Source organism: Phoca vitulina, unplaced genomic scaffold, assembly GCF_004348235.1.
Source record: "Phoca vitulina isolate PV1807 unplaced genomic scaffold, GSC_HSeal_1.0 scaffold1, whole genome shotgun sequence".
Taxonomy (NCBI): Eukaryota; Metazoa; Chordata; class Mammalia; order Carnivora; family Phocidae; genus Phoca; species Phoca vitulina.
In genome coordinates, this window is record NW_022589704.1 from 77964568 (window position 1) to 77976587 (window position 12020).

The window sequence follows — 12020 nt, forward strand, 5'->3', positions numbered from 1 at the left end:
GATACAAGTTGAATAGCTACATAGGCAGTCTACTGTTCAGGGGACACAAATGAAGCTGGAGTGATTGGTATGTGGAAGGTGTTTAAAATTACCAAAGGCAAATAGATCACCTAGGAAGGTATGAGGCCAGAAGTAAGAAAAGGTCTGAAAGCTGAGGCCTGATACACTCCCACATCAAGACATCAGGGCGATGAAGAAGAACTAGCAAAGGAGATGGAAGAGGAGCTGCCCTATAAGATAAGAGGAAAGCAGGAGAGTGGTATTCAGGAAGGCAAGTATAGGAAGTATTTCAAGACAGAGGGAGAGGTCAACTTTGTCAGATCTATCCGAGAGGTTGAACAAGATGAGGACTGAGAAGGGCTCAATTGGATTTGGCAACTTGGTGAAAGTTAGTGACCCTGAGCACAGTGATTTCAATGAATTGTGGGAACAAAAGTCTAAATTGTGTCATTTCAAGAAAGAAGAGGAGGTGAAGATCCAGAGACAGTGAGTAAAGACAACTTATTCAAGGATTAAATAAGATAATACATTTAAACTGCTTGGAACCATCCCTGGCACACATTATGCTTTCGATCAGTGTTAGCTGTTGCTTTTAATATTCTCATTACTCTTATTATTTACTACTTGGCTGCAAGCCTCACAAGGGTAGGGACCGTGACTGTTTTTGTTGAGGAGTTTATTTTCAGTACCTAGTATAACATGTAGACTTTTCTTTCACTCATATAGAAAAGGAGACTCAAACAAATCTTTTGGTAAATTGATAAAGATTTTCTCTGCCACAAAGGAGAAACTGCTATTAGCTCCCTAGTTAGAAATAACTGTACTGTAGAGCTTCTTTTAAAAAAGCCAATTCACTTCTTTGAACTTTTGTGGAAGTTCACAGAAGAGTACAGGTCACTGATGGTAGATACACTAGTTCAGAATAGTCAAAATTGAGTGTTATCATGCAAACAATAGTGTCGTAGCTGAGTTATGAGACAAATACTGTTGAGAAGCAGAGCAACCCCCCCCCCCCCCCCCCCGCCACACACACACATATGGTAAGGGTTTAGAGGGAGACAAGAAGCTGAAGAAAGGGGAAAGAATGACATGGTTTTCTCTAACCAGTTTGCTGAGCAGGATTAAGAACAGAGTTGCATTATGTTCTGTCCTCCTGACAGTGTGGTACTTCTCTTGTAGGGACCCTTCAGTTCACAGAGCACTTTGACCTATGTGACCTCATGTATCCATCTCAACAGCTCTCTGAAGAAGACACTGTAAACTTTATCTTAACAAGATGAGAAAATTAAGGTTCTGGAAGATTTGGCAACTTGTTTATTGCCAGACAGGGGGAATTAGTTAGGCTCCTTACTTATTTAGTACTTGTTTGTGACTTCAACATATCTGCTCTTACACCGCTGAATTTGAAGAGTTCTCCTCTGGGGTGAGTATCTTCCAGGCCTGCCTGCTTTTCTCCTCTACCACACACTTTCTTATTTCTCTTTAGAAAAGCTTTGAATGGTGTTAAAGATCCCTTTTGTCTTCTTTTATATTAAGCATTTATTATAGATTTAACATAATATTGAAATAAATGCCACACATCTTGGCTCTTCAGCTAATTAAGAATTTGGTTAAAAAAAAAGCTGTAGAGGGTGCCTGGGAGACTCAGTCGTTAAGCAAATGCCTTTGGCTCAGGTCATGAACCCAGCGTCCTGGGATCGAGCCCTGCATTGGGCTCCCTGCTCTGTGGGAAGCCTGCTTCTCCCTCTCCCACTCCCCCTGCTTGTGTTCCCTCTCTCGCTATCTCTCTGTCTGTCAAATAAATAAATAAAATCTTAAAAAAAAAAAGAAAGCTGTAGAAATCTCATTATGATCCAATTCTTGGAAGTATTAAGTTAAATAAAATAAGACAAAAAATCTCTAATTTTCACTATTTCAACAAAGCTCATGAAATTTCAGGCTATATATGCTGAAGTACAACATTGGTTGAGAAGGGTCTGTGTTACGTTGGATGATGTAGGTTTTAGATGGTGGCAGTTGGCTCAAATGCCTACACTTGAAAGTCCAAGGTGTCAGACCAGAGCTCTGATATGTCCTGGTTAGAGGTGGGTACAACCCATAATCACAGAAAGATTTCAGATTGATACATGTTTAATTTCTATCTCCATGAAAGGCTGGCATCCTCAGCTAAGTGGCTAAATGAGCAACAGCTGGGTTTAGGGAGAGAGATCCATAGGATGTAACTTGTCCTGGGCAGTCACCAATGGACTTGTCCAAAAAGAAAAATTATGTTCATGGACTTTTCAATACACTGTGGGACTGCTAAAGAAACTGTCTCCATCCCACCCTATTGGCATGGAAAGGCTAATCCACAATGCCCTAAGGAAGGGTGCTTTACTCAGAAATGTGGCATTCAGTTTCTGTAACCCCGCATGGAAATTCCTTTTAATGCTGTGCATTTCCCAAAATGCAGTAATTGCCTTGGGGTATAATGAATTACAAAAGATGGTAGTAATCACAAAGAAAGAGCATAAAGGCGAGGGAAATGCATAGAAACCTCATTGTTTCCAATGATCATCAAAAATAGGTCATACAACTTCTGCTTTGATGTTTGATGTTTTTATTTTTAAGGAATTCTGCAGTAATGAAATGTAACCTCAGCAAAGGGAAACTAGGCTCAATAAAGAGCCAGAGAACTTGTTACGGGAAGAGTGTGGGATGAGTCATCTTCGTGAAATATTTGAAAAGAATCTCAATTTTTAGGGTTTCTATAAAACATTTTTCTTAGCTTTACTTTTCTTTCAGTTTGATTAATCCACTAAACTGGATGTAGACAGGTGGGAAGGATTTTACATGGAAATTATGCTCATATCTTCTTTGGCAAAATTATAGGCATCCTTGTCATGCATTGTAGGCAAAATGAAGAGGGCAGTGGTTGGAAGCATGTGTCATATAGACCTGGTTTTACCATTAGTTCTACCATTTGCTAGCCATGTGATTTTGGCCTTAAGCCTCAGGTTTCCTATCTGTAAAATGGGAGTGATTATAATGTCTTATGCTGTTGACCTGAGGATATTAAGAAACCAATGTATGCCAAACTCCTGATATATCTGATACATATCCCCTGCGGAGGGGCCTGCTTTATCATCTCTTGAGGTAGTCATCAAATGCCCAGAGGAAACTGTGTGTGTGTGTGTGTGTGTGTGTGTGTGTGTGTGTGTAGTGTGTGGGATTGTTTCTGGCCGCTAGAGAGATGAATTTCTGCCCTGGATGAAGTTAGACATCTAGACAGACATACTTGGTGTGGGCACTTGAGAGAAGCTGAAGCTTCCAATCTCCCCTCTTACCTTCAGCCTTCCTTCCCAGTAAGAGGTGTTTTGTAGTTTTAAGGTTTTGATAAATAAAAGAGCTGGGACTCAGTGGGATGTACATGGTTCACTCCCCTCTGCCTCTCTCATTCTGCCTGTCATAAATTCTTGGTAACTGGGAAGATGTCTCAGATACATCAGCAGTTAAGCATGGGACTGTTTGTGGTAGAGTTGCACCACATGCCCAAGGGCATATATCATAAACTCTTAAGTTCAATTCTGTAGGAGAGAAATAAATCATTTTCCTCTACCCGTCTTAGGTTCAGTGACTGAGGCCATGCAAATTAGACGGTGAAAGACAGATTAACAAGAGAAAACAAACCGAAGCTTATTAACATGTGTATAATGCACACACATGGGAATACTAAGTGATGAGTAACTCAAAGCAGTGGTTAGAACTTGGGCTTATATAGCGTCTTAGCAAAGAACAATAATTTTGTAGAGAAGTGACAAAAAAAGAAAAAAAAGAAAAGGACTTTGAGCTTCTAGGGGTGGCAAATTATGGGAAGGCAAATATATGGGGAACATAATGCAAGATAAGGACTAGTTAATAAGGTTTGTTCATGTAGACTCTTGGTGCCATCTCGTCTCTGATGATAAGGTTGTTATCCTCTTTCAGGTATGGGAAGAGGAGACACTTTCACAAGGGGGAATTTATGTTCTGTTTACAGGTAGATAAGGTGAGGGTAGAAAGCTCAGCCTTCAGCTCAAAATAGTCCTATGCTGGTGTGGCATATGTTGGGGTGGCATGCTCTGAACCCTATCAGCTCACTAAAAATGTGAACTTATCTGCAGTTCAGATACTGTAAAGGTAGTTAAACAATTCTGGGTTGAAAAGTCTTTCTGCAGTGCTGGTGAGACTCATTTGGACACTGACACTCACCCATTGGCTCCCTCTTGTCTGTAGTATATACATATGAATATTCACTTCTTTAAGTAGAGGTGAATATTTATGAAGACAATGATGATATAACCAAGTTTGTTAGGCATAGCTAAGGCTATTGGGCAGCTATCTCTCCTAAGATCAACTCAGAACAGGGATATGGATGTATTCACAACACACACACACATATCCATATTTATGCATATAACCTTTAAATATTTTTTCATGCTTCACCTATAGTGAAAGAAATATCCCTTCTTAATATAGACCTCAGAAAGAAAATTTATCAAATTCTTTTACGTTCCACATCTGTAAAAAGGAGATAAGCTCACTACAAGCATTGATGCAGTAAAGTCTCCCCAATTTTTGAAATGAGCTCTAAATTCATTTCTGTGTGCTGTTTCTGCCCATATCATCTCTTGAACTGCTTTAAATGCATGTCACTTCCCTTTACCTGCATTGAGGCGTTTAAGGCTTATTTTCAATATTTAGGTGGATGGCTTCACACAGTCTTTCATTTCATTTTAGTTTATAAAATTTTAGATATTCACCAACATGCTGTTAGGCACACCTCTAAACCAGCCTTCAAAACATTTTCTGTTGGAAAACTGATAGGACTCAGACAGTTGCCTGAAGCAAATATATGCATCCTCTGAACTCCAATGAATATATAGGGAGCGAGGGAGGGATGGAAGGAAGGAAAAGAGGGAGGGAGGGAGGGAGGAAGGAAAGGATGGAAGAGAAAGAGTGGGGGAAGAAAATGACATATTTCTAATTAGACCTACTGACTTATTTTCATTAAGTCTGTCTGCATAAATCTAGGATTCTGGGCTCAAGGCTGGTGATGTGCAAACCTGGGATACTCAGTGAGGCTGTGATCATAATTTTTCCCCTCTTCAGGGGGCGTGTTCTTTCCTGCAAATGAGGGCCTATTTACTCTTTCCAAGATTTAGGCAGAACTCACTGATCAGACTAACTTTCCCTTGTTCCACTCTCATTCTGAACTTCTTACACCCCCCGACCCACATACATTTTCTTTTAACTCTCTGGCCTTCATTTTGATGGAAGACTTCACCAACTTGAAGATCGGTACTAGTACCTGAAGTAAGTTTCTTTTCAAAGTTTTACATTTGCATTTTTATCCTAGGGGACAAGGCCTTACTGATAGAAGTAATGTGAATGTTCCAGATGCTATATACTTGAATGTAGGCTACTTTTGTGGTGTGACTTCCTAATAATAAGCTCTCTCTTAGATAATGATTACTGTCTACCATGAACACTATGAGATAGGTGCTACTGATGTCCCAATTTTATAGATGATGCAATAACACTGAGAGTTAAGTGACTTACCCAAGGTAAGCTGGATACCTTTATTGACTCTTATCTATCATTTTCTCCTAATTTATTTGACTAGGAAGCAAACACTTAGTGCTGAAATGCAGTTACCCTTTTGTTCTGCACATCATAACTCTCCTTGTAACACAATTGCTAGTTTTTTGTTTTTTTTTTTTTTAAATATCTATCCACTTATTCTGTGGAGGAGGGGCAGAGGGAGAGAGAGTCTCAAGGAGACTCCATGCCAAGTACTGGGCCCAATGTGGGGCTCGATTCCACAACCCGAGATCACAACCTGAGCTGAAATCAAGAGTTGTCGACCCAACTGACTACACCACCCAGGCACCTCTACAGCTGCTAGTTTTTTAATGGGGCTCCTGGGTCTGAGAACTGGACTTACATTTTGGTCCAGGCCCCAGTTATATACATATCTCTTTGCCTGGCCAGTGACCAGAACTTGTTAATGGGCAGGACTAATGGCTGACTTGTTTTGCCGTAAATAACCTGCCCTGCACTGTGGATGAATCTCAAGTATACCAACAGTTCTTTCCCTGCATGGGAATATTATTCTATATATCCAGCAGGGGCAGGAAACAGATTTATAGAAGTTTCGTGGTTTGCTTAAAGTTTGGTCAATTTCTTAAAGCTTCTTTTGAGAAACATAGGAGGAAAATTTTTTTCTGTTCATAGGTCTAAAAATTACACTGAATATGAACACTATAAACATGTTCAAAAAAGATATTTACCTCAAGGGCCCTGAAGTCTCTGATTAACAGCTTTTAAATATTAAATGTGAACACTGATGGCTATGTTCTGTCATCACTTAGCTAATCTCTAAACATTCTGGGTCCCAAGTGTTTGGATAGTTAACTGTGACTCTTTCCTTGCAAGACATGTGCCTGCTGAATAATGGTTGATCCAATGTGTTCACCCCTTAGATTTGTTTCAATTTTGTTAAGTGATAGGAACTCAAGAGGTAGGAATTTTTGTTTTTGGTGATGGTAGAGCTTCACGATGTAGGTGTTCCATTATGTTCTCTGTATAAACATGCGGCTAGGGTTTGTGGGAAAGAATGAGTCCATCAAAGAACTGGCCCCCTCCTTTCTCTTCATAAAGAAGTGCTTAAAAAAAAGGCTTCGGCACCAAATATCCTGGTCCTTTGGGGTAGCGCCAAATCCTGTTGTATAGTCATGATTTAAAGCCATGTGTCCTGAAGTCAACATGTTGTTGTGGATATTGCTAAAATTGGAAGCAAGATGAACTTATAGGAAAAACATGTTAAAACACGAACATATATTAATAGCTTTAAAGAGCTGGAACTTAACACACTCAAAATCACTTCCCCTTATTTCTAGAAGTTCATGACATTTATGAAAGGAATATACAATCAATCATACACTAAGAACATTGTGGGTGGGGAATTTATTCACATGTTTTATGTGGGGGCCTTTCTTACCCAGTGCCTGGTCTATAATAGGCACTCAATAAACATTTGCTGCCATTCCCCCACAACACCCCTCCCCCCCATCCAACATTGGATGAACTGAGGACATTCTTTACCTAAAGTGGAATAATTACAGAGAAGATGTTTCAGACAATCCTTACTCGCATATATTAGCAAACCAGATGTGTAGATAAAACATCGTTTTCACTCCATGCTCCCATTTGCCCAAAGGATTGATGTGTGTTTCTTTTAATCAGTTCCTTTATTGGTTTTCTCTGTATACTTTGGCTTTTTTAGAGACACATATGCACTCCTTCTAAATAGTCAAATGTCTTCCTAGACTGTCAAGCTCAAGCATGGTTAAGTGCTCCTGAGATGCTATTACCAAAAATAAATAGATCACATTCATTAAAATGAAAGACTAAGCATTTGATAGAGCAGAATTATTCAAAGAAGGGTAGGGCAATGAAGCAAGTAAGTCTTTTGTAGACTGGAATGCTTCTTCATTTTCCTTTTATTAACAGCTGCATATCTTCATATAAGGGCAGGTGAGGCTAAGCTCTCTTCAAAATACATTACTTACATGATGTTGATCAGACAATTATCACAGATTATGCAGATCTAGTATATTCAGTAAAGCTGACTAGAACATTTAAGTATTACTATATTCTTGTAGTGGAATAATACAAAATGATGTACTAATAAGAAGTAATTTACTAATTTTTTGGGATTAGTAGTTTTGATGTCATTTTTAATTTAAATATGGTCTTATTTCCTCCAACTAGTATAATAAAGTAGTATTAACTGAGCATCCATTTGTACATCATATAAGTTGGGAGATGACTTACTAAGGTCAACAAAAGTTACCTTCTTTTTCTGTGTAGGGGAGAAAAAATAATTTCTCCTTGTCCTTCTGAGTTCTTGGCTAAGACCCTATAATAGAAGATGAATAAGAGAAAAGCAAGCAAAAGTTTATTAACATGTTTACCTTATATACACATGGGAGTTACCCAGGGAAAAATGAGTCACTTGAGGTGGCTTTGAACTTTGACTTATATGGCATCATCAACAAAGAAAAATACATTTCTGGAAAAAAACTAGCAGGACAAAGACAGCAGTTTTAGGTTTCCAAGGGCAAAGATAAAGGCTAGTTAGAAAAGTTTGTCATGTAGCTTCCTCTGGTACTGTTTCCAGGCTGATAGGGTCTTAAGTTGTCTTCAGGTGATTAACATTTGTCCTTCTTGGTAGAGAGGTAGGGAGGGACACCTTTGAAAATTTGTGTCCTGCTTTTATACAAATAGGAGTTGGGCAGGGGAGATGTTTTTTTTTTTTGTCAGCTTCATCTCAAGACAGATCTTATGCCAAAGTGGCGTATTTTGGGTAGCATATTCCGTTACCCTTCATCGGGAGACAGACTGAGTAAATAAATGCCTACAAGATCACTATACAATATCACATGCAAAGATATTCTGAGCATAGCTATAGCTGGGAAAATCCAAAATAGACCCAGCCAGAAGTGTTTTTCATAATAATGCCCAGGAAATCCTAGCACAGGGTTTCTTTTTCATTTTGGTCATATGGAACCTTTGCATGTATCCATTTGACTGCTCTACTGCTCAGCAAGCTATTACAGTCCTCTAGGACTTGGCAAACCATCTAAAATAGAGGAGTGAATGCGCTAGAAGAATCAGGCTCAATGATCACTTGCTCAACAGTTTTTAGGAGCTAAAATGTCAGTGATTGTTTTGAAGTCTTATTTTCTTTAATTGACAAATAATTTCCCTTAAATTTCCTTTCTATCAACCCTGGAAAACATTTATTAAATAAGTTGGCAGACTACATTTTATTCTAACTTGATAATTATCTTTTCCCACCAATAACTTAAAACCATCACAGTTAAACTAGAAGCCATAACTTGTGCACATTTCTTGTATTATCAACACAAGTTTAAGGATGGTAGCTGAATTTGAAATAACTTATGCCCTTTTATGATTTGAGCAAGTGGTTTTAAATGCTATTTTGGATCTTGCCCATGAGACGTGTAGATTTTTGAATATAGCAAACTAATAGGATTGAAAACTCCCCAAAGGAAGATATAGTACAGGTCCTCAGTAATTTATCCGTAATTCTGAAAGTCAGAAAGTTCTGAAAACTATAAAATTTTTCCTTCTTATTTGGTTGTGAATCTTGACTTGATCTGAACTGATTTCGTGGCAAAACATGAACTGAATGTGAGGTTCTTTTGGTCATTATTTATTTTACTAATGTGAATACTTACATATTATGTTGCAGAAATAGCATTAGGTTTGATTACACGTGTTGTCCCAGACCTGCAAGAGGTTACTTAACATAAGGTAAATGAGCAACATCACCTTTATAAAATTAGAAAAAAAATGCATTTTAAAACACATCAGTTTCCATGCACAAGTTGTCAGATTGTTGCCCTGTATGACCATTAGTTTTATTTTAAGATGTCTTATCAGATAAAGAATTACGCACCGCAGTTTCCAAATGTATATGACATGGGCTGAGTCTGAATATGCACTCAGGCCAGAGCTGACTGCCCCATTCTACATCATTTTCTTGCAGTTTTCTGTGTACTGAGGGAATGGTGCATCCATGGCTGAGCCATGAAATCTGTTCCATAAATATTTTTGAAGCTGTCCAAACAAGAAGATAAAGGATGGAATCAAAGCCATGTCTAAAGTTCACTGGCTTCTGAACTGAATTAACTGAATTAATGTTTATAATTAACTAGAGTAACTCTGCCTCAATTGTGAATAGAGTTTGCTGCCCCCATGAGATAACCCATCCACTGCAGTGCTTTTTCTTATGCCAAGCTTATCACTGGGAAGAGAAGAAAAAAATTCAGAATATTCCGGACCAACCTAGAACTTCTACGACAGTTCAGCTAAAGGGTGGCTAATAAGAGAACATAACTGAACATCTCCACTGTGTCTTATCCTTCATTTTATCTACTCCTAACAGTAATCACGTTAAAAAAGGGGGGAATTATTATCCCTATTTTACATCTAAAGGAAATGGAGGTGCAGGAATACTAAATACCTTGACGGAGGTCTGGCGCCAGAAGCTACAGTGCCCTTACTTGAAACCATGTCTCTACAATGCCAAAGTGCATGCAGCCTCCCTAGGGAAAAAGGAGAACCTAAAGCCAGAAATAATAGGTGACGTCAAAATTCAAAGTGCTTTTCCCTAAAACTTAATTGCTATTTCTTGCTTTGCCAATAATGTAAGTTTCTAAAAACTGGCCAAAAAATGCAGACATTTGAGAATACCTAAAGCATTGACCAAACCTGTGGCTACAGTGAACCTCCATACCTCTATCTCAAGAATATCAGACACTCCTTCCCTGCCTTTAAACTGAAATCCTGGGGAGGCAAAATGTGATGTGCCAAGTCAAATGCATTTTGAAAAAGTAAGAATGTGGAAAACACATGCCTACGGTTTCATTAAGAGTTTGCATTTTAAACTCTTACCATTTCCTGGCCCTTGTTAAATAATAATCAAGCTATAGGTGCTTTAAGAAGATGGGATGACCAGTGGAGAGTCAAATGCCAGCAAAAGGCAAGTTAAAAGCATCATTTGTTATCTGTTTTATTTTTATTGCTTTGCAGTTCATGGAGAAATGTGCCTCATTCCAAGAAAAAAAATTATAAAAATGTTCTACCTTGGGGCGCCTGGGTGGCTCAGTCGGTTAAGCGTCTGCCTTTGGCTCAGGTCATGATCCCAGGGTCCTCGGATTGAGCCCCGCATTGAGCTCCCTGCTCGGCGGGAAGCCTGCTTCTCCCTCTCCCTCTGCCTGCCGCTCTGCTTATATGTACTCTCAATCTCTCTGTCAAATAAATAAATAAAATCTTTAAAAAAAATGTTCTACCTTGAGTAGCAACGTAGGGAGAGAAGTGTGTGTTATATCACCTTTCCTTCTTTCCCCCTGCCACCCAGCACACACACCCAATACACCAATTTCTCTTTACTGAGTGGTTCTCAAACTTAAATATATCAGAATCACCTGGCGGGTTGTTAGAGCACAACCCGTGCTCACCTGGGGAGTTTCTGATCCAGTAAGTCTAGGTGGGGCCCAGGAATTGGCATTTTTAAGTACCCAGGTCATGCTGATACTGCTAGTCCAGGGACCACACTTGGAAGACAATTGCTTTGGTGAAGACAGGTGTTGAACTTGTGCTCAACAAGCCTCAGGGCAGCAATTCTAGAAAGGTAATGAACAGCATAATCACCTGGGAGCTTGTTAAAATTCAGCGGCCCCACTGTTGATTCTTGACCCTGGTTGAACATTAGAATCACTTGGGGAGATACTGTGCCCGGATCCTACCTCAGACCTATTGAGACAAAATCTTGAGGCTGGGACTGAGGAGACAGTTTTTAAAAAGCTCCTCCAATGATCTTAATACTATGGAAGGCTCATATCCCCTGCACATCTGATTTTAAAAGTGTTTGTGGCCATGGGGTAGGCATTGAGAAACATGTCCCAGGCAAGTTTCATGCACTTTGAGGGTGCTTTGGGTTTGAGACCAGAACCTTGCTCAAACACTTACCACCTACCCCCTTTGCCTCCAAGTGCAAGCTCTCTCATGTACAGTTTCAGGCTTTGCACTTGCTCCTCCCCTGTCTGGAAAGCTCATCTTCTCCTCTGCTCACCAGCTTAACTCTTTTATATCCTTAGACATTAAGCTCAGGGAGCTCCTCCCCCAGAAATCCTTAGATGCTCCTCTTCTGTGCTCTAGGGGACCCTCTGTTGTCCTTTATTGTAGTGCTGATTACCCCTTTTGGTAGAGTTTCTTTCCACTTTTCTACAGGTCTCTCCTATTGAGTTGCTAAACTCTAAAGGCGGGGGTGATGATTTTACTTTTTGCTTTGTTTACCCTTATTGAATGTAATTTTCACAACACTAGGTGCTCAATGAAATTAAATGGATTGATGTTAATTAAAGTCTACAAAGAGAAAAACTTGATTTTATCCCTTTGGCATAGTA

At 39.3% G+C, this 12020-nt stretch overlaps 1 pseudogene across 1 annotated transcript in view; it reads left to right on the plus strand.

The window, feature by feature from the left end:
* The first annotated feature begins 343 nt into the window (after positions 1 to 343).
* The window catches only part of LOC116631718, a 73023-nt pseudogene continuing 61346 nt past the window's right edge, over positions 344 to 12020 (plus strand). Inside the window, exon 1 of the transcript XR_004299252.1 lies at positions 344 to 486. The product of XR_004299252.1 is annotated as a calcium uptake protein 2, mitochondrial-like (transcript). The remainder of the gene's footprint in view (positions 487 to 12020) is intronic.